This window comes from Pristiophorus japonicus, chromosome 10 (genome assembly GCF_044704955.1).
Source record: "Pristiophorus japonicus isolate sPriJap1 chromosome 10, sPriJap1.hap1, whole genome shotgun sequence".
Lineage (NCBI taxonomy): Eukaryota > Metazoa > Chordata > Chondrichthyes > Pristiophoridae > Pristiophorus > Pristiophorus japonicus.
The window spans coordinates 198,019,359-198,040,587 of NC_091986.1; the positions used below are offsets into that span (position 1 = coordinate 198,019,359).

The 21,229-nt window shown below is 46.1% G+C and overlaps 1 protein-coding gene across 1 annotated transcript in view; it reads right to left on the reverse strand.

Moving 5' to 3' along the window:
* The window catches only part of oca2 (oculocutaneous albinism II), a 692,205-nt gene that overhangs the window by 564,205 nt on the left and 106,771 nt on the right, over positions 1–21,229 (reverse strand). The window lies entirely within an intron of this gene.

Genomic DNA, 21,229 nt, shown 5'->3' on the forward strand with positions numbered 1-21,229 from the left:
AAATTGTCATAGAAATAATGATGGCCTAATGAAAATCATTGCAATGCACAATGTGTTGATGGTCATGAAATGTGATGACTGTGTTAGAAACATAGAACCATAGAAAATAGGTGCAGGAGTAAGCCATTCGAGCCTGCACCACCATTCAATATGATCATGGCTGATCATTTTTGCAAATTTAGTACCCCATTCCTGCTTTCTATCCATACCCCTTGATCCCTTTAGCTATAAGGGCTACATCTAACTCCCTTTTGAATATATCTAATGAACTGGCCTCAACAACTTTCTGTGGTAGAGAATTCTGCAGGTCATCTCGGACCAAAATGGCTTACCCCTTATCCTTAGACTGTGACCCCTGGTTCTGGACTTCCCCAACATCAGGAACATTCTTCCTGCATCTAACCTGTCGAATCCCGTCAGAATTTTATATGTTTCGATGAGATCCCCTTTCTTCTAAATTCCAGTGAATACAGGCCCAGTGAATCCAGTCTTTCTTCATATGTCAGTCCTGCCATTCCGGGAATCAGTCTGGTGAACCTTCGCTGCACTCCCTCAATAGCAAGAATGTCCTTCCTCAGATTAGGAGACCAAAACTGTACACAATCGTCATCGGCAGTCCCTCGGAATCGAGGAAGACTTGATTCCACACTAAGCATGAGTTCTTAGGCAGCTGTACAGTCCAATACGTGAACCACAGGTCGAACAGATAGTCATTGAGGGAAAGGGTGGACAGGGAGCCTGGTTTGCCACACGCTCCTTCCGCTCCCTGCTTGATTTCTGCATGCTCTCGCCGACGATAATCGAGGAGCTCAACACCCTCCCGAATGCACTTCCTCCACTTAGGGCAGTCTATGGCCAAGGACTCCCAGGTGTCAGTGGGGATGTCGCACTTTATCAGGGAGGCTTTGAGGGTGTCCTTGTAACATTTCCTCTGCCCACCTTTGGCTCGTTTGCTGTGGACGAGTTCCGAGTAGACGCTTGCTTTGGGTGTCTCGTGTCTGCCATGCAGACTATGTGGCCTGCCCAGCGGAGCTGATCAAGTGTGGTCAGTGCTTCAATGCTGGGGATGTTGGCCTGGACGAGGACGCGAATGTTTGTGCGTCTGTCCTCCCAGGGGATTTGCAGGATCTTGTGGAGACATCACTGGTGGCATTTCTCCAGCGACTTGAGGTATCTACTGTACATGGTCCACATCTCTGAGCCATACAGGAGAGTGGGTATTACTACGGCCTTGTAGATCATGAGCTTGGTGACAGTTTTGAGGGACTGATCTTCAAACACTCTTTTCCTTAGGCGGCCGAAGGCTGCACTGGGGCACTGGAGGCAGTGTTGGATCTCATCATCAATGCCTGGTCTTGTTGATAGGAGACTCCCGAGATATGGGGAAGTGGTCCACATTGTCCACGGCCACGTCGTGGATCTTGATGTATGGGGAGCAGTGCTGTGCGGCGAGGACAGGCTGCTGGAGGAGCTTTGTCTTACTAATGTTTAGCATAAGGCCCATACTTTCATACACCTCGGTAAATATGTTGACTAAGTCCTGGAGTTCAGCCTCTGTGTGTGCACAGACGCAGGCGTCATCCGCGTACCGTAGCTCGACAACAGAGGTTGGAGTGGTCTTGGACCTGGCCTGGAGACGGCGAAGGTTGAACAGTTTCCCACTGATTCTGTAGTTTAGCTCCACACCAGCGGGGAGCCTATCATCTGTGAGGTGGAGCATGGTAGCGAGGAAGATTGAGAAGAGGGTTGGGGAGATGACGCAAGCCTGTTTGACCCCGGTCCGGACATGAATTGGGTCTGTGATGGATCCTTTGGTAAGGATCATGGCTTGCATGTTGTCGTGGAGCAGGCGGAGTATGGTGACATACTTTTGGGGGCATCCGAAACGGAGGAGGATGCTCCATAGACCCTCATGGTTGACAGAGTTGAAGGCCTTTGTAAGGTCGAAGAAGGCCATGTATAAGGGCTGGCGCTGTTCCCTGCATCTTTCCTGCAGCTGTCACGCTGCAAAGATCATGTCCGTTGTGCCCCGGAGGGGACGAAATCCGCAATGCGACTCCGGGAGAAGCTCCTCGGCCATGGGGAGAAGACGGTTGAGGAGGACTCTAGCGACGACTTTCCCAGTGGTTGATAGCAGGGTGATTCCTCTGTAGTTGCTGCAGGTGTGGCCTCACCAAGGCCCTGTACAACTGCAGTAAGACCTCCCGCTCCTATACTCAAATCTTCTAGCTATGAAGGCCAACATACCATTTGCCTTCTTCACCGCCTGCTGTACCTGCATGCCAACTTCCAATGACTGATGTACCATGGCACCCAGGTCTTGTTGCACCTCCCCTTTTCCTAATCTGTCACCATTCAGATAATATTCTGCCTTCCTGTTTTTGCCACAAAAGTGGATAACCTCACATTTATCTACATTATACTGCATCTGTCATGCATTTTCTCACTCACCTAGCCTGTCCAAGTCACTCTGCAGTCTCTTATCTTCCTCCTCAGTGCTCACACTGTCATCCAGCTTAGTGTCATCTGCAACTTGGAGATATTACATTCAATTTCTTTGTCTAAATCATTAATGTATATTGTAAATAGCTAGGGTCCCAGCACTGAACCTTGCCATACCCCACTAGTCACTGCCTGCCATTCCTGTTCTTTGCTTCCTGTCTGTCAACCAGTTCTCTATCCACATCAATACATTACCCCAATACCATGTGCTTTAATTTTGCACACTAATCTCTTGTGTGGAATCTTGTCAAAAGCCTTTTGAAAGTCCAAATACACCACATCCACTGGTTCTCCCTTATTCACTCTACTAGTTACATCCACAAAAATTTCTGGAAGATTTGTCAAGCATGATTTCCCATTCATAAATCCATGTTGACTTGGATCGATCCTGTCACTGCTTTCCAAATGCGCTGCTATTATATCTTTAATAATTGATTCCAATATTTTCCCCACTACTGATGTCAGGCTAACCGGTCTATAATTCCCTGTTTTCTCTCTCCCTGCTTTTTTTAAAAATGGGGTTGCATTAGCTACCCTGCAATCCATAGGAACTGATCCAGAGTCTATCGAATGTTGGAAAATGACCACCAATGCATCCACTATTTCTTGGGCCACTACCTTAAGTACTCTGGGATGCAGACTATCAGGCCCTGGGGATTTACTGGCCTTCAGTCCCAGAAATTTCCCTATCACAATTTCCTGACTAATAAGGATTTCCTTAAGTTCCTCCTTCTCGCTAGACCCTCAGTCCCCTAGTATTTCCGAAAGGTTATTTGTATCTTCCTTAGTGAAGACAGAACCAAAGTATTTGTTCAATTGGTCTGCCATTTCTTTGTTCCCCATTATAAATTCACCTGATTTTGACTGCAAGGGACCTACGTTTGTCTTCACTAATCTTTTTCTCTTCACATATCTATAGAAGCTTTTGCAGTCAGTTTTTATGTTCCCTGCAAGCTTACTCTCATACTCTATTTTCCCCCTCCTAATTAAACCATTTGTCCTCCTCTGCTGAATTCTAAATTTCTTCCAGTCCTCAGGTTTGCTGCTTTTACTGGCCAATTTATATGCCTCTTCCTTGAATTTAACACTATCCCTAACTTCCTTGTTAGCCACGGTTGAGTCATCTACCCCGTTTTATTTTTACGCCTAACAGGGATGTACAATTGTTGAAGTTCATCCATGTGATCTTTAAATGTCTGCCATTGCTTATCCACCATCAACCCTTTAAGTATCATTTGCCAGTCTATCCGAGCCAATTCACGTCTCATACCATCAAAGTTACCTTTCTTTAAGTTCAGGACGCTAGTCTCTGAATTAACTGTGTCACTCTCCATTTTAATTATGAATTCTACCATATTATGGTCACTCTACCCCAAGGGGCCTCGCACAACAAGATTGCTAATTAATCCTCTCTCGTTACAGTGGAGGACTTTTAAGGAGCTCTTTCATAATGCGCAACAAAAATATATTCCAGTGAAAAAGAAGGGCGGCAAGAGAAGAGATAACCAGCCGTGGATAACCAAGGAAATAAAGGAAAGTATCAAATCAAAGACCAATGCGTATAAGGTGGCCAAGGTTAGTGGGAAACTAGAGGATTGGGAAAATTTTAAGCAACAGCAAAGAATGACTAAAAAAGCAATAAAGAAAGGGAAGATAGATTACGAAGGTAAACTTGCGCAAAACATAAAAACAGATAGTAAAAGCTTTTACAGATATATAAAACGGAAAAGAGTGACTAAAGTAAATGTTGGTCCCTTAGAAGATGAAAAGGGGGATTTAATAATGGGATATGTGGAAATGGCTGAGACCTTAAACAATTATTTTGCTTCCGTCTTCACAGTGGAAGACACAAAAACAATGCCAAAAATTGCTGGTCATAGGAATGTGGGAAGGGAGGACCTTGAGATGATCACTATCACTAGGGAGGTAGTGCTGGACAGACTAATGGGACTCAAGGTAGACACATCCCCTGGTCCTGATGAAATGCATCCCAGGGTATTAAAAGAGATGGTGGAAGTTATAGCAGAAGCATTTGTTATAATCTACCAAAATTCTCTGGACTCTGGGGAGGTACCAGCGGATTGGAGAGCAGCTAATGTCACGCTCTGTTTAAAAAAGGGGGCAGGCAAAAGGCAGGTAACTATAGGCCAGTTAGTTTAACATCTGTAGTGGGGAAAATGCTTGAAACTATCATTAAGGAAGAAATAGCGGGACATCTGGATAGGAATAGTGCAATCAAGCAGACGCAGCATGGATTCATGAAAGGGAAATCATGTTTAACTAACTTACTGGAATTCTTTGAGGATATAACGAGCATGGTGGATAGAGGTGTACCGATGGATGTGGTGTATTACAACATGCTGTGGTGCAGAGGGACCTGGGGGTCCTTGTGCATGAATCCCAAAAGGTTAGTTTGCAGGTGCAGCAGGTAATCAGGAAGGCAAATGGAATGTTGGCCTTCATTGCGAAAGGGATGGAGTATAAAAGCAGGGAGGTGTTGCTGCAACTGTATAAGGTATTGGTAAGGCCGCACCTGGAGTACTGCGTGCAGTTTTGGTCACCTTACTTAAGGAAGGATATACTAGCTTTGGAAGGGGTACAGAGACGATTCACTAGGCTGATTCGAGAAATGAGGGGGTTACCTTATGATGATAGATTGAGTAGACTGGGTCTTTACTCGTTGGAGTTCAGAAGGATGAGGGGTGATCTTATAGAAACATTTAAAATCATGAAAGGGATAGACAAGGTAGAGGTAGAGAGGTTGGTTCCACTGGTCGGGGAGACTAGAACTAGGGGGCACAGCCTCAAAATACGGAGGAGCCAATTTAAAACCGAGTTGAGAAGGTATTTCTTCTCCCAGAGGGTTGTGAATCTGTGGAATTCTCTGCCCAAGGAAGCAGTTGAGGCTGGCTCATTGAATGTTTTCAAGTCAAAGATAGATAGATTTTAACCAATAAGGGAATTAAGGGTTACGGGGAGAGGGCGGGTAAGTGGAGCTGAGTCCACGACCAGATCAGCCATGATCTTATGAATGGCGGAGCAGGCTCGAGGGGCTAGATGGCCTACTCCTGTTCCTAATTCTTATGTTCTTATGTTCTTATGTTCCACAACACCTAGTCTAGGATGGCCAGCTCTCGAGTTGGTTCCTCGACGTATTAGTCTAGAAAACCATCCCTTATACACTCCAGGAAATCCTCCTCCACCGTATTGCTACCACTTTGATTAGCCAAATCTATATGCAGGTTAAAGTCATGCATCTCTAATTGCCTGTTTGATGCCATCCCCAACCTCACTACTATTGTTTGGTGGTCTGTACACAACTCCCACTAGCGTTTTCTGCCCTTTGGTGTTCCGCAGTTCTACCCATACAGATTCCACATTATCCAAGCTAATATCCTTCCTTACTATTGCGTTCATCTCCTCTTTAACCAGCAACACTACCCCACCTCCTGTTCCTTTCTCTCTATCCTTCCTGAATATTGGATACCCCTGGATGTTGAGTTCCCAGCCTTGGCCACCCTGGAGCCATGTCTCTGCAATCCCAATGACATCATAACCGTTAACAGCTATCTGTGCAGTTAATTCATCCACCTTATTACGAATGCTCCTCGCATTGAGACACAGAGCCTTCAGGCTTGTTTTTTTAACACTCTTTGTCCTTTTAGAGTTATGTTGTAATGTGGCCCTTTTTGATTTTTGCCTTTGATTTCTCTACCCTCCACTTTTCCTTATCTCCTTTCTACATTTTGCTTCTGCCCCCATTTTACTTCCCTCGGTCACCCTGCATAGATTCCCATCCCCCTGCCATATTAGTTTAACCCCTCCCCAACAGCACGAGCAAACAGTTCCCCTAGGACATTGGTTCTGGTCCTGCCCAGGTGCAGACCGTCCGGTTTGTACTGGTCCCACCTCCCCCAGAACCAGTTCTAATGTCCCAAGAATTTGAATCCCTCCCTCTTGTACCATTCCTCAAGCCACATATTCATCTTAACTATCCTGCTATTTCTACTTTAACTAGCACATGGCACTGGTAGCAATGTTGAGATTACTACCTTTGAGGTCCTACTTTTTAATTTAACTCCTAGCTCCCTAAATTCAGCTTGTAGGACCATATCGTTGGTACCACGACAACTGGCTGTTCACCCTCCCCCTCCTGAATGCCCTGCAGCTGCTCCGAGACATCCTTGACCCTTGCACCAGGGAGGCAACATACCAATCTGGAGTCTTGACTGTGGCCACAGAAGTGCCTATCTATTCCCCTTACAATAGAATCCCTTACCTCTATAGCTCTCCCATTCTTTTTCCTGCCCTCCTGTGTAGCAGAGTCACCCATTGTGCCATGAACTTGGAAGCTTCCCCTGATGAGTGTCTTCCCCTGATGAGTCATCTCCCCCAATAGTATATCTGTTTTCAAGGGAGATGACCACAGGGGACCCCTGCACTACCTTCCTTCCACTGCTCTGCCTGATGGTCACCCATTCCCTATCTGCCTGTGTAACCTTTACCTGTGGCATGACCAATTCACTAAACATGCTATTCACGACATCCTCAGCATTGCGGATGCTCCAGAGTGAGTCCATGCGCAGCTCCAGTGCCGCAATGCAGTCTGTCAACAGCTGCAGCTGGACACACTTCCTGCACACATGGTAGTCATGACCTTGATAGCAGTGGTGCTTTTGTCGAGCATATGCTGTGTGTATCACTGGAATCACCTTGTGACGCTAGCACCCCCTTCTCCTCTAATAACCTCATTTGTGTTTTGCAGCAGGACAGTGATGAGTTCTTTGGTGTACGTTCTCAGTTTCGTGTGGATGGGGCTCAGGTCTGGTCTGAGTGTCTTGTTGCACCACAGTCTCTCAAACATCTTTTTACTCATGATGGATTGGCTAGCGCCAGTGTCCAGTTCCATGGCTACGGGTAAGCCATTCAATTTTACGTTTAGCATTATAGGTGGACATTTTGTCGAAAATGTGTGCACCCCGTGTACTTCAGCATCTGCCTCCTCTCTCTGAGGCTCAAAATTGTTTTGATCCACCATGGACCGATCTTCCTCTGCCACGTGGTGGTTAGCAGGTTTTACAGAGCTTGCAACTCATCTGCAAGCTCGTTGGAAGTGCCCCATTGTTCCACAGCTCTTGCAAACATACCCTTTGAAGCGGCATGAATAGGCTGAATGGAAGCCTCCACAACGCCAACAAGGTGTGAATTGCCTTGCATTCATCCTTTGTTGTGGACTCTGAGTCATCTTGGTCACCTGAGGCCTGCTGGCAGTTACAGACTTGTTGTTTCTGCCCTGTACATTTCTTCTTGCAAACACAGTTCCAGTTAATTTATGAACATTGCAAGCACTTGTGTGCTGAGAGATTTGTTTGGTGTTATCACTGATGGACATAAACGCCTGTGCTATCGCAATGGCCTTACTGAGGGTCGGTGTCTCTACAGTCAAATGTTTTCGTAGGATGGTCTCATGACCAATGCCCAGTACAAAAAAGTCTCTGAGCATCTGCTCCAGGTAGCCATCAAACTCACATTGTCCTGCAAGTCACCTTAGCTCAGCGACGTAGCTCACCACTTCCTGACCTTCAGTTCGCTGGCACGTGTAGAACTGATACCTCGTCATCAGCACGCTCTCCCTCAGGTTAAGATGCTCCCAAACCAGTGTATACAGCTCCTCATATGACTTATCTGTGGGTTTCACCGGAACCAGAAAATTCTTCATGGGGTTGTAGGTCGGTGCCCCGTAGACCATGAGGAGGACCGCTCTCCTTTTTGCAGCGCTTCCTTCTCCGTCCAGCTCATTGGCTACAAAGTACTGGTCTAGCCATTCGACATAGGCTTCCCAGTCCTCACCCTCCGAGAACTTCTCCAGGATGCCCACAGTTTGCTGCATCTTTGCGTTGGACTCGTACACTCGTCGCCAGTTATTGTGTTCCTAACACAGATGAGGCTGCACACAGGGAGGTTAAAGTAACAGTGACCTCAGTCTTTATTAAGACACTCCAGAGTGAGGAACAGGCCTTCGGGGCCGGCTTATATACAGTGCTCCCAAGGACTGCTGGGATCCCTTGGGACTTCAGGGGATGCACTCCCTGGTAGCAAAACATGGGAGTGCATGCTTTACAGATACACAACAGTTCCACCCCACCGGCACCCCCCACTACCGTACCCGTCCAACTGCCTTCATCTCCCACAATAAGCCACCGCCTGAGGAGCTCTTCTGCCTGGCGGCGTGAAGCAAGGAGAGGAAGAGATAGAGGTGGGGAAAAGAAGGGGAGGTGGGTAAGGAAAGTGATGTGCATGTCCGCAGGTGATGGCTGTGTTATATCGCTATCTGGGTTTATGCAAGTTGTTGCAATGTAAGGGGAGGAGGGGGCCACCCTCCTGCTTTACATTTGTATTCTGTGTTGCTGGACATATTGACCATTTGATTGATGTCAATGGATGAGAAAGGGGCATGTGGACGGGGGTTGAGTGTTATTGCCCATGATACTTATGATTTCAGACCAATGTTGGTATAAAAATTTCTTTATTGAACATAGCCTTGTTGCGCATTATCTCAGATAGCTGGACCGTTACACACTGGTGATTCCTTAACATGAAAGGGTTAAATAAAACTTAACTTCAATCAACGTAAACTTTAACTGGCACCAAGGTGATGGCCACCACTGATATCTGAGCTGCACACACACAGTAGTGTGTCAGCGTTGTCACTCACAGCAACGTTCTTTCAGGCAAATCGTTCAGATATCAGCTCCTCACATAAGAGTCTTGCAGCTATGTCGCCACCACGGGCCCTTTCCTGCGGTCTGGAGGGGGTCGTGGGCATGGTTACATAGTCAGCCTGATTGTCTGGCCCTAAGTCAGTGTCCAGCCCCTAGTCCTCCTCCTCTTCCTCTCTCTCCTGAGATGGAGCATCAGTCCCTTCTGGCAATTCTTGGCCCCTCTTGATAGCCAGGTTGTGCAGCATGGAGCACACGACCACAAATTTAGCTACTTGCTCAGGGTTGTATTGTAGCTCCCCTCCTGAGTGCTCCAGGCATCTGAAGTGCTGCTTAAGCACAGTTATTGTTTTCTAGACCACATTGTGTGTGTCTCTGTGGCTCTAGTTGTATCGCTTCTTGGCCTCGGTGTGGATGTCACGCAGCGAGGTCATCAGCCAGGTAGCTAGGCCATATCGGTTGTCACCAAGCATCCAGCATTGTTCTCGTGGCTGACTCTCAAAGATGACAGAGACAGTGTACTCACACAGGATGTGAGCCTCATCAAAGCTGCCCGGACATTTGGCATTCACTGCCATTATGATCTGGTTGTGGTCAAAAACTAGTTGGACCTTCAGGGAGTGAAATCCTTTTCTGTCAAGAAAGCTCTGTGTCCTGAGAAGGTACCCGCATGGCGATGTGAATGAACTGTATAGCTCCCTGCATCCTGGGGAACTTAGCAATGTGGTAGAATGCTCCAGCCCTGTCAGTCTGAGCCTCCGTGGTCATGGGGAAGCTGATAAAGTCCATCCTTCGCGTGTATAGGGACTCTGTGTCTTGTCTAATGCAGCGATGGGTGGTGGGTGGCACGGTGAGACAGAGGGGAAATCTCGACCACGGTGGCCCGAAAGGAACCGGACGCGTAGAAAGACAGTGCTGCAGTGACTTCGACCGACACTGATGTCCTGACGGCAGGCTGCATATGTGGCCTGATGAATTTGCATATTTCATTGATCACTATCTTATGGAAGCGCAGTCTCTGAAGGCAGGTGTGCTCGGACACGTCGAGGTAAGACCTCTTTTCCCTGTAAGAGCGGGGTGTGTATGGTCTGGACCTCCTCCTCATTCTGGCACGTCTTAAATTGAGCACATAATGATGTGCATCAGATATTGAGCCATTTGCACTCTGCAGCATCTGCGTATTAATCGATGCAGGCTGAGAAATGGCTGGCCGCATTGCAATGAAAGTATAATAGCGATCAGAAGCAATAATTTCCTCACTAAAATACACCTACAGTAAACCCCCAATAGTCCAGAGTCTGAAAATATGTCTGTTGAGATGGTCACTTCACCTGAGAAGAATTCCAGAGCCAATCCAAACACCCCTGAAGTTGAAGCAGCTTTTTGAATGAAGGGACCTGCGATTTTAAAAATGGTGCCCACACCGCTGTGATTCGTTCAGAACAGTTCCACTTTTTCTGAGCGGTGTTTTGGGTGAGCGATATTGTGGTCGAGATGTGTGCGAGGTGGTGAAAGGGACGCTGGGCGATCTCCTGGGCATTAGTTTCAGCAAATGTGATCTTTACGACAAAAAAAAGTGGGCGGTCAAGTATTATTGAATCTCAGCGTTAATTACGTGCGGAAACTAACGCTGGGCGATATTATGGGCATTGATTTCGCCCATTCTGATGGTTCCGCCCAAAAAAAGTGCGCAGGCGGTATTATTTTTTCCTAATGTTACGCCGATAAATGTCTGTAAAATGGGCGTCAGTCTCCATTTTGTGGCTAAGCGGGCAATATATGGGCACTATATGTCATTTCAGCAGTAAAATGGACGTTAAGTGGGCAGTATGCATGCAAAAAAGTGCAAAATCTAGCCCATAGTGTTTAATTCTGGGCACCCACTTTCGGAAGTCAAGTCCTCAGAAAGGGTCAAGTTCTCAGGAAGAGATTAACTAGAATTGTACCAGGGAGCAGGGACTTCAGTTATGTGGAGAGAGTAGAGAAACTGGGATGGTTCTCCTTACAGCAGAGAAGGTTAAAAGGAGACTTGATAGAGGTGTTCAAAGTCATGAGCAGTTTGATAGAGTAAATAGGGATAAAATGTTTCCAGTGGCAGAAGGGTCAGTAACTAGAGGACACACAGGGCTCGACTTTCCACTTCACATCTCCCATGTATGGCCCATATAGCACCCAAAACGGACCTCTATCGCCCATTTTGTAGAAATTAGGATGGAAAGATCGCCCGAAAAATAAGCCCCCAAGTTTCTGCTCACTTCGCCGAACTGATCGCCGAGCTGATCACACACACATGGCCCATCACAACTTTTGGCACATCGCCATCACAAGGCCGGGCTGATCGCTCGCCGAGAACAAGGCTAGTTAATAGTTGTTTTTCCTTGGCTTTACTGAAGGAAATGGGCACTACGGATGCCATTTTGAAGATCGGAGGAAGGGTGGAGGCAGCTAAAAAATCATGCTTAGATAGTTGTGAGTTATTTAAGTGTCCTGTATAGATAGATCTACTCAGATTATTAATTATATTTAATTTTAATAGTATTAGCCTAGTGGATTAGACAATTTAGGCATTAGGCAAGTGAAAATAATTATTGAAAGTGATGGGGCCTAATGTTAGACTGTGGCTGGAATAGAGAGAGTATTAGATTGAGATTGGTATACAGTGTTAGACTGGGGCTTGTATAGAGAGAGTAGTTTAATAGATTGACATTCTTTAGTGAAAAGTGCATTTATAGCAATTGAAAAAAATTACAGCTAGTGATGGGGCTATGCTTTCTGTGCCATTACTCGTAACTGCTCACATGCTGGTTTCTGAAAGGATCAGTTGAAGAGGTGGTAGAGTAATGCGTAGACAGAGACAGAGGAGACAGAGGAGGCAGCCAACAAAGGTACTTGGAAAATCAATCTTACCTCAACTTGTCTGAAAACACGTCTCTTAGGAGGCCACGCTTCCGGAAGGAGGTCATCGATGAGATTTGCGAGCTCGTCAAGGGGGATTTGCAGCCTTCCAACACCATCAGAACCGCACCGTCCATTGAGATAATGGTTACTGCAGCACTAGCCTTCTATCCATCGGGATCCTTTCAGGCTTCAGCTGGTGACACCTGTCGTATCTCTCAGCACGCCACACCCTGCTGCATTCGGCAGGTGACTGAAGCCCTTTAAGCTCACAGAATGAACTTTATAAGCTTCCCTATGACCGGGAGGGCTTTGGGTTTCTCCAGAATAACAAACTTCCCCAAAGTGCAGGGAGCAATAGACTGCACGCACATCGCCCTGAAAGCGCCTTTACAGAACGCGGAGGTGTTTCGTAACAGAAAGGGATTCCACTCCCTAAATGTTCAGCTTGTTGTTGACCACAGCCATCTCATTCTGACAGTTAATACTACATTTCCTGCCAGCATCCTACGTGAGAGTGCTATCCCTAACCTGTTTGTCAATCAGCCAGAAGGCCACGGTTGGATGCTGGGGGATAAGGGATATGGCCATGCCAGCTGGCTGATGACCCCACTGCATAATCCCATCACTGAAGCCGAGAAACGTTACAACGAAAGTCACATAGGTACATCGTCAAAAAGGTAATTGGAGTCCTAAAGCAGCACTTCAGATGCCTGGATCACTCTGGTGGCAGTACCACCCTGACCAGGTCACTGAGTTTATTGTGGTGTGTTGCATGTTACATAACCTAGCAATAAGGAGAGGACAGCAAATGCCTGGTGGGGCTGCAGTTCCACCGCCAGAAGGAGGGGTGACTGAAGAGCCAGCCAGCGAGGAGCAAGAGGAGGAGGAGGAAGAGGAGGCTGGTGAGGACCTCGGGGAGGACTAGCCTGGCGATGTAGCCATGGTCCTACCACGCCATCACCCCGCCCCTCTCCAGAAAAACAGTAGTCCGTGGGAGTTACGTGGCCGCAAAGCTGTTGCGTCATCAGCTGATAAAGGAACGCTTTGCATGAACTTACATTGGGAATCGTCACATTTACATTTAGATTAACAATTACGTTTATGCAAAAGTTGCATTTGCGTTGAGTTACGTTAAGTTGCGTTTTAGCCTTGCCTGCACTGGCCTGTCCTTTGTAGTAAATGCTTAACTTAAGTAATGTTATTACAAGAGAATAAAGATGTTAAATTAGTCAAAATGCCTAAGTTAACTAACCTTATCAGAGAATGCACAACATTTGTTAAAATCATTAAGAAAATTTATTGCAAACAGAATTCTTTTCAAACACCCACCCACCATCCCCCCACCCCCCAACTATGAACAAACATTTTAAACAATCTAACATACAATGAACACTGATCTCTCCTCTCTGTCTCTGCCTTCCTCCACTCTCTCTATCCTCTCTCTCTCTCTCTGCCCCTCCCTGTGCCTTCTGTGCATGTGTGGATGACCCCTGACCTCCCACACATGCCCAGAAGCCCATTGCTAGGGAAGCTTTTGACTCCCTCGTTCGGTGGGCAAACGTGACATCGCCCATTCCACGTTGCCAGCCTAAGGCCAAGTGGAAAATCGCCCCCCAAAAATGGGCCATGTTCCAGCGATCAGTAAGGCTGAGACATCCTACATCACTGGAACAAGGCCCATTTTTTGCGGTGATGGCCACCTAGTGGAAAGTCTAGTCCAATGATTTAAGGTAACTCGCAAAAGAACCGGAGACAACATTAGGAAACAATGTTTTACACAGAGTTATGATCTGGAATGTGCTACCTGAAAGGGTGGTGGAAGAAGATACAATAGTGACATTCAAAAGAGAATTGGATAAATACGTGAAGGAAAAAACATGTACAGGGCTATGAGAAAAGAGCATTGGAGCGGGACTAATTGGATAGCTCTACAAAAGATTCAGCATAGACATGATGGGCCAAATGGCCTCCTTCTGTGCTGTATCGTTCTATGATTCTATGATTCTCACTGACCTACATTGGCTCCCGGTTAAGCAACGCCTCAATTTCAAAATTCTCATCTGGTTTCCAAATCCCACCATGGCCTTGCCTCTCCCTAGCTCTGTAATCTCCTCGAGCCACACAAACCCCCCGAGATATCTGTACTCCTCTAATTCTGCCCTCTTGAGTATCCCTGATTTTAATAATTCAACCGTTGGTGCCCCTGCCTTCTGTTGCCTAAGCCCTAAGCTCTAGAATTCCCTGCCTAAACCTCGCCACTTCTCTGTCTCTCTTTCCTCATTTAATCATCATCATAGGCAGTCCCTCGAAGCGAGGATGACTTGCTTCCATGCCAAAAAGGGATGAGTTCATAGGTTTTTAATGAAGGACCTAATATTCCAGATCCAGAACTTCATTGTGAAGCGTGGAAGATGCCTGTGGTTGGATTTTTTTAACGTGTGATGGCCGTTGCACACCAGCCACCACACGGGCTTGACAAAGCTCGGTCTTGGTCCAGTGGCAAGGATTACCCAAGACTAACTGGAGACCAGCTCTGCTGCACGGACCTAGTGCGCACACATATCGCAGTGTGGGCTGGCCCGTGCTGCCCCTGGGCCCTCATCTCTTCTGGGCCCCAGATTCACGCCTCTCCTGGACCCCGGTCACTTCGCTCTATGGATTCTTGCCGTTCCTTCGTCCCTCCTGCTGTACCTGCCCGCACTGCAATCAGTGACTTGGCTCCTGCAGCAGCTCGCGCTGCTCCCTACAGTGGTATGCCGCCGCACGCTGCTCCCTCCAATGGCCCCGGCCTGCTAATGGTCTTGCAGGCCGGGACTGTGCCGATTTCCGGGCTAGTCCGCCGCATGCTGCTCCCTCCAATGGCCCCGGCCTGCTGATGCTCCTTAACACCTACAGGCTAGAAATTCGATATTGCCCCGATTGAGGTGTTAACTTTTGAAATGTTGTAAGTTTATCGCCAGGTGCCAATCAATCTCGACATCCGCGAAATTGAGTCTCTGCGCTGAAAGAATACAGGTGAGCGTTAAATCAGGCGCTAATGGCATAGGTGAGTGGCCTTAGGCTCCAAGCAATAACAAAAATTAGGTGTTGGGTAATCGGGAGTTAGTGTTGACAAAGGCGCTTCCAGCCATTAAAGGGAAGGGTCACTGGAGTTGGCACACCAGCCCCCAATGATTCGGGGAATGCAGAATGGCAATATGCTGTGGGATGAAATGCAAAGGCTTTTGACGGCCCGCAACACTCCAGGGACTAAGCAGCATTTATGTGGCTGCAGATACATCCTGCGCTCTCTGTCACCCATAACTAACCTTTGGAACTGGGGCGCATCCTTTAAGTAGCGCCCCACCAATCGCCAGCCAGCTGCTTCACGCCTTCGTTCCCTGGCGCAGTCAGTGCGAGATGGTAAGGCAGGGGGGTGCTACTGAAAGTTGCAGATTGGGCGCCCAGCGAGTGTTGCATGCTCGCTGACATTACAATCTGCATGGTGAAAGATGTCAAGTCACTAACTTATATTGTTGGTGGTACGGGGCCGACAAATCTAACGTGCAATGCAGAATTCGCCCCCCCCACAGCGCTACTGCCTGAGCGCCCGTTACCACCCCCCAGGCACTAACGGGAGATGCCATGCTGCTGAATTTCTTCCCCTACCTCTTTGCCCAAGCTTTTGGACATTTGCCCTCACATCTCCTTATATGGCTAGGTGTCAAATTTTTTCGTCTTATAATACTCCTGTGCAGCGCCTTGGGACGTTTTACTATGTTAAAGGCGTTATATAAATACAAGTGTTGCTGTTGTTTTATTCCATAATAAAATGTGCATTTCCAATTCATGCGCTTCAATCTCAGCACCATCATACTCAGGTCGGTCAAATTAAAGTGATATCCATCAATGGACGTTATTGGCATACTCAGCAAAGCACCACTATTAAAGTAAATGCAATAACATTTGCAGACTGGAACAAATGTCGCTAAGTCCAAAATTCCACAACACGTGAAAAAGTCATGTTATCTAGTGCAAGCAATTTTTAAAGGGTTGCACATCTAGCTCGCTGGCTATCAGCGTCACAGGCACTTAATTATCCCACTCTACGCTTCCCAGGCATCAATGCTAGGGGCACTAAGCATCACATTAATGTCCCCATGGAGAGATCTAACATCTTATTTATGGATTGTTTTTCCCAGCGGTTTTGTGAAAACTGCTGCAGCCAAATATAGATTTCCAGTCACCTTATGCAATTCATTTGGGTTTCCCAAATATAACTGTTTGAAAGGCCAGGTGCTGGGTCACTAGAATTGCACATTACTTGTAAAAACCAATGAGATTTCAAACAACAAATTACTGCTTTGGCAAACTTCTCCAAAATGCACATTTTTGTTTTGTGAATACTTTTTAGAACAACGCCCCCTCGCAATCATCTTAAAACATCCCTACCAAGGACCAAGTTAAAAAAAATGTTAGGAACCCTTGCAACTTGGGAATTGATGCGATAGGCTCAAAAGAAATTGGCCTGGAATTTGCAGTCGGCCCTTGCCGCTGACCTCAAAGAAAGCTGCCCACAAAGATCTAGCGATCTCTGCGGCGTGAATTTCAGCTCTCCCGACCTTAGTTTGAATCTGGCACCAAATCAAGCAAATCTCCAGCGCCCGGCAACGGTGATGTCATCAAGCAGGCTAAGCAGCCAATCACATTGAAGAATTCTCACAGGCCGCAAACCAGGGAGTAAATTGCACAGACTATACTTTACTTTTTATAAATATTACAGCCAGCGAAATAAGGATTGGGACCTACGCAGAGGATTAAGGTGGAAGCTGAAATATCATCAACAAACTTTCAAACGTGCAATTTTTATCATATTAATGAAAAATGTGACATTCTACAAATATAAAATTAGGTTTTCACAGCCAGGAAGGTTGTTCAGCAGGACAACACACCATTAAATACCCAGCTAGACCTCTTTCAACAAGGTTTAACTTTTTCATGGGGGTTTAACAGCGATATTCCAGTGTAATAGGGGAAGTTTTCGTCCTTCAGTGTGATTTGAATTGTTTGCCGGCTCTGGGGAGTTCCACAGGGCAGCCTATGGAGGAGCAGGGAAAGACTGACAGCAACTGTGGGATTTCCGCATTTATCTGCACGTGCAGCGACTCCAGAAGTTGCTGTCACTTTCAGAGGAGTAATGACAGCGAACGCTGACAGTTTTGTCATCATTACCACAGCGAGATCAGGGCCATTATGTTCATCAAAAGTGACCACTTGGACCCAAACGTTATTGGATGATTTAAATACACAGGCAGTGAACTAGTACCTTACCGCGTCAGGCAGCAGTTAAACAACCAGTGAAATTAGTACATAAATGAGACATTAATGGGCTTGGTTTTCTGAACAATAAACCATCAACCAACACTGGAACTCAGCGGACTGAAGGGCACGTGCGTTATGTAGGCCTAACTCAGTGGTGCTTCTTTATTCAGTAAATTTCCAATCAAAGCACTGGGTCTGGTAGCATAGTGGTTATGCCTGGACTAATGATCTGGAGATATGAGTTCAAATCCCACCACTGCAGCTGGGGAATTTAAATTCAGTCAATTAAATAAAACCTGGATTAAAAAGCTAGTGTCAGTAATGGTGACCATGAAACTACTGGATTGTCGGTAAAAACCTATCTGGTTCACTAATGTCCTTTAGGGAAGGAAACCTGCCACCCTTACCTGGTCTGGCCTATATGTGATTCCAGACCCACAGCAATGTGGTTGATTCTTAACTGCCCTCTGAAATGGTGGCTCACCACAATCTTTTTAAGGACAATTAGGGGTGGGCAATAAATGCTGCCCTTTCCGGCAACGCCAAAATCCCATGAATGAATTAAAAAAAAATTGCAGAAATAGAATGAGGCCCATAATGATGCTATCTCTTCAACTTTGGCCCTGAAATTCCAGCCTCCCCCGGTCCGTATGGAGCGTGTACGGACATAGAAGGCTTTGGAAAAGCCGATTTTCGGCACGCAATGCGCATACGCCGAAAACCGGCTTTTCCGTTCTGTCAAGTTTCTGCTTGATAGATGGCCGCATCTCGGGGAGAAGGAAATACCCACAGCAGAGATTGGACTATTTTCCCATCTCTTGCCCTGCGAATGTCCTTAAAACTCTTGCACCTGATAAAAGCAGGCGCATAGCCTACCTTTACCAGCATAAGAGTTTAAAAACATATCAAAAATACATAAAAATAAAATTTAAAAATACATATTTATGTTAAAAACCCTGCCCACTCAGGTAATTTAATTTTAAACCAGAATTAAAACTTTTTTAAAAAAATCAGCAAATACTGTTTTTTTTCAAAAACATTTTCTATCAACTTTGATTTCTATAATATATTTATGTGAGGTGTTTTTTTAAATGTTTTATGTCATGTTTGGGTGTTTGGGGGCTGTTTCTCATTCATAATAATAGGAGCTTCGGACTTACGAAACTCCTATTACTATGAATAAGAAAATACTTTACCGTGATTGGTTGTCCAGGCCCACGTGACTCCTACAGACGTCTCTATGTGAACGCGCTCCATAGCGCAAGAAGAGGAGGCCTCAGGATCGGGATCTCTGGTGAGCGTTCGACCAAAAGGTAAGTGCGCATCTTTTCTCCTATTTTTAGTCGAACGCCCATGAGAAGAAGAAACTGAGATTTCTGCATCAATATCTATTAGTCTATTTCCCTGCCCTTTTCCTCTATCCTTTTATATTAGAAACATAGAAACATAGAAACTAGGTGCAGGAGTAGGCCATCCGGCCCTTCGAGCCTGCACCACCATTCAATAAGATCATGGTTGATCATTCCTTCAGTACCCCATTCCTGCTTTCTCTCCATACCCCTTGATCCCTTTAGCCGTAAGGGCCATATCTAACTCCCTCTTGAATATATCTAACGAACTGGCATCAACAACTCTCTGCGGTAGAGAATTCCACAGGTTAACAACTCTCTGAGTGAAGAAGTTCCTCCTCATCTCAGTCCTAAATGGCTTACCCCTTATCCTTAGACTGTGTCCCCTGGTTCTGGACTTCCCCAACATCGGGAACATTCTTCCTGCATCTAACCTGTCCAGTCCCATCAGAACCTTATATGTTTCTATGAGATCCCCTCTCATCCTTCTAAACTCCAGTGAATACAGGTCCAGTTGATCCAGTCTCTCCTCATATATCAGTCCTGCCATCCCAGCAATCAGTCTGGTGAACCTCCGCTGCACTCCCTCAATAGCAAGAACGTCCTTCCTCAGATTAGGAGACGAAAACTGAACACAATATTCCAGGTGGGGCCTCACCAAGGCCCTGTACACCTGCAGTAAGACTTCCCTGCTCCTATACTCAAATCCCCTTGCTATGAAGGCCAACATACCATTTGCCTTTTTCACCACCTGCTGTACCTGCATGCCAACCTTCAATGACTGATGAATCATGACACCCAGGTCTCGCTGCACCTCCCCTTTTCCTAATCTGCCGCCATTCAGATAATATTCTGCCTTCGTGTTTTTGCCCCCAAAGTGGATAACCTCACATTTATCCACATTATACTGCATCTGCCATGTATTTGCCCACTCACCTAACCTGTCCAAATCACCCTGCAGCCTCTTAGCGTCCTCCTCACAGCTCACACCGCCACCCATTTAGTGTCATCTGCAAACTTGGAGATATTACACTCAATTCCATCATCCAAATCATTAATATATATTGTAAAGAGCTGGGGTCCCAGCACTGAGCCCTGCGGCACTCCACTAGTCACTGCCTGCCATTCTGAAAAGGACCCGTTAATCCCGACTCTCTGCTTCCTGTCTGCCAACCAGTTCTCTATCCAAGTCAGTACATTACCCCCAATACCATGTGCTTTGATTTTGGACACCAATCTCTTGTGTGGGACCTTGTCAAAAGCCTTTTGAAAGTCCAAATACACCACATCCACTGGTTCTTCCCTGTTCACTCTACTAGTTACATCCTCAACAAATTCCAGAAGATTTGTCAAGCATGAGTTCCCCTTCATAAATCCATGCTGACTTGGACCAATCCTATCACTGTTTTCCAAATGTGCTGCTATTTCATCCTTAATGATTGATTCCAACATTTTCCCCACTACTGATGTCAGGCTAACCGGTCTATAATTACCCGTTTTTTCTCTCCCTCCTTTTTTAAAAAGTGGTGTTATATTAGCAATCCTCCAGTCCATAGGAACTGATCCAGAGTCGATAGACTGTTGGAAAATGATCACCAATGCATCCACTATTTCTAGGGCCACTTCCTTAAGTACTCTGGGATGTAGACTATCAGGCCCTGGGGATTTATCGGCCTTCGATCCCGTCAATTTCCCCAACACAATTTCCCGCCTAATAAGAATATCCTTCAGTTCCTCCTTCTCACTAAACCTTCGGACCCCTAATACATCGGGAAAGTTATTTGTGTCTTCCTTTGTGAAGACAGAACCAAAGTACTTGTTCAATTGGTCTGCCATTTCTTTGTTCCCCATTATAAGTTCACCCGAATCCGACTGCAAGGGACCAATGTTTGTCTTCACTAATCTTTTTCTCTTCACATATCTTTCGAAGCTTTTGCAGTCAGTTTTTATATTTCCAGCAAGCTTCCTCTCGTACTCTATTTTCCCCCTCTTAATTAAACCCTTTGTCCTCCTCTGCTGCATTCTAAATTTCTCCCAGTCCTCCGGCTTGCTACTTTTTCTGGCTAATTTATATGCCTCTTCCTTGGATTTAACACTATCCTTAATTTCCCTTGTTGGCCACGGTTGAGCCACCTGCCCCGTTTTATTTTTACTCCAGACAGGGATGTACAAATGTTGAAGTTCGTCCATATGATCTTTAAAGGTTTGCCATTGCCGATCCACCGTCAACTCTTTAAGTATCATTTGCCAGTCTAATCTAGCCAATTCGCGCCTCATACCATCAAAGTTACCTTTCCTTAAGTTCAGGACCCTCGCTTCTGAATTAACTTTGTTACTCTCCATCTTAATAAAGAATTCTACCATAACTCTTCCCCAAGGGGCCTTGCACAACAAGCTTGCTATTTAGTCCCTTCTCATTACACATCACCCAGTCTAGGATGGCCAGCTCTCTGGTTGGTT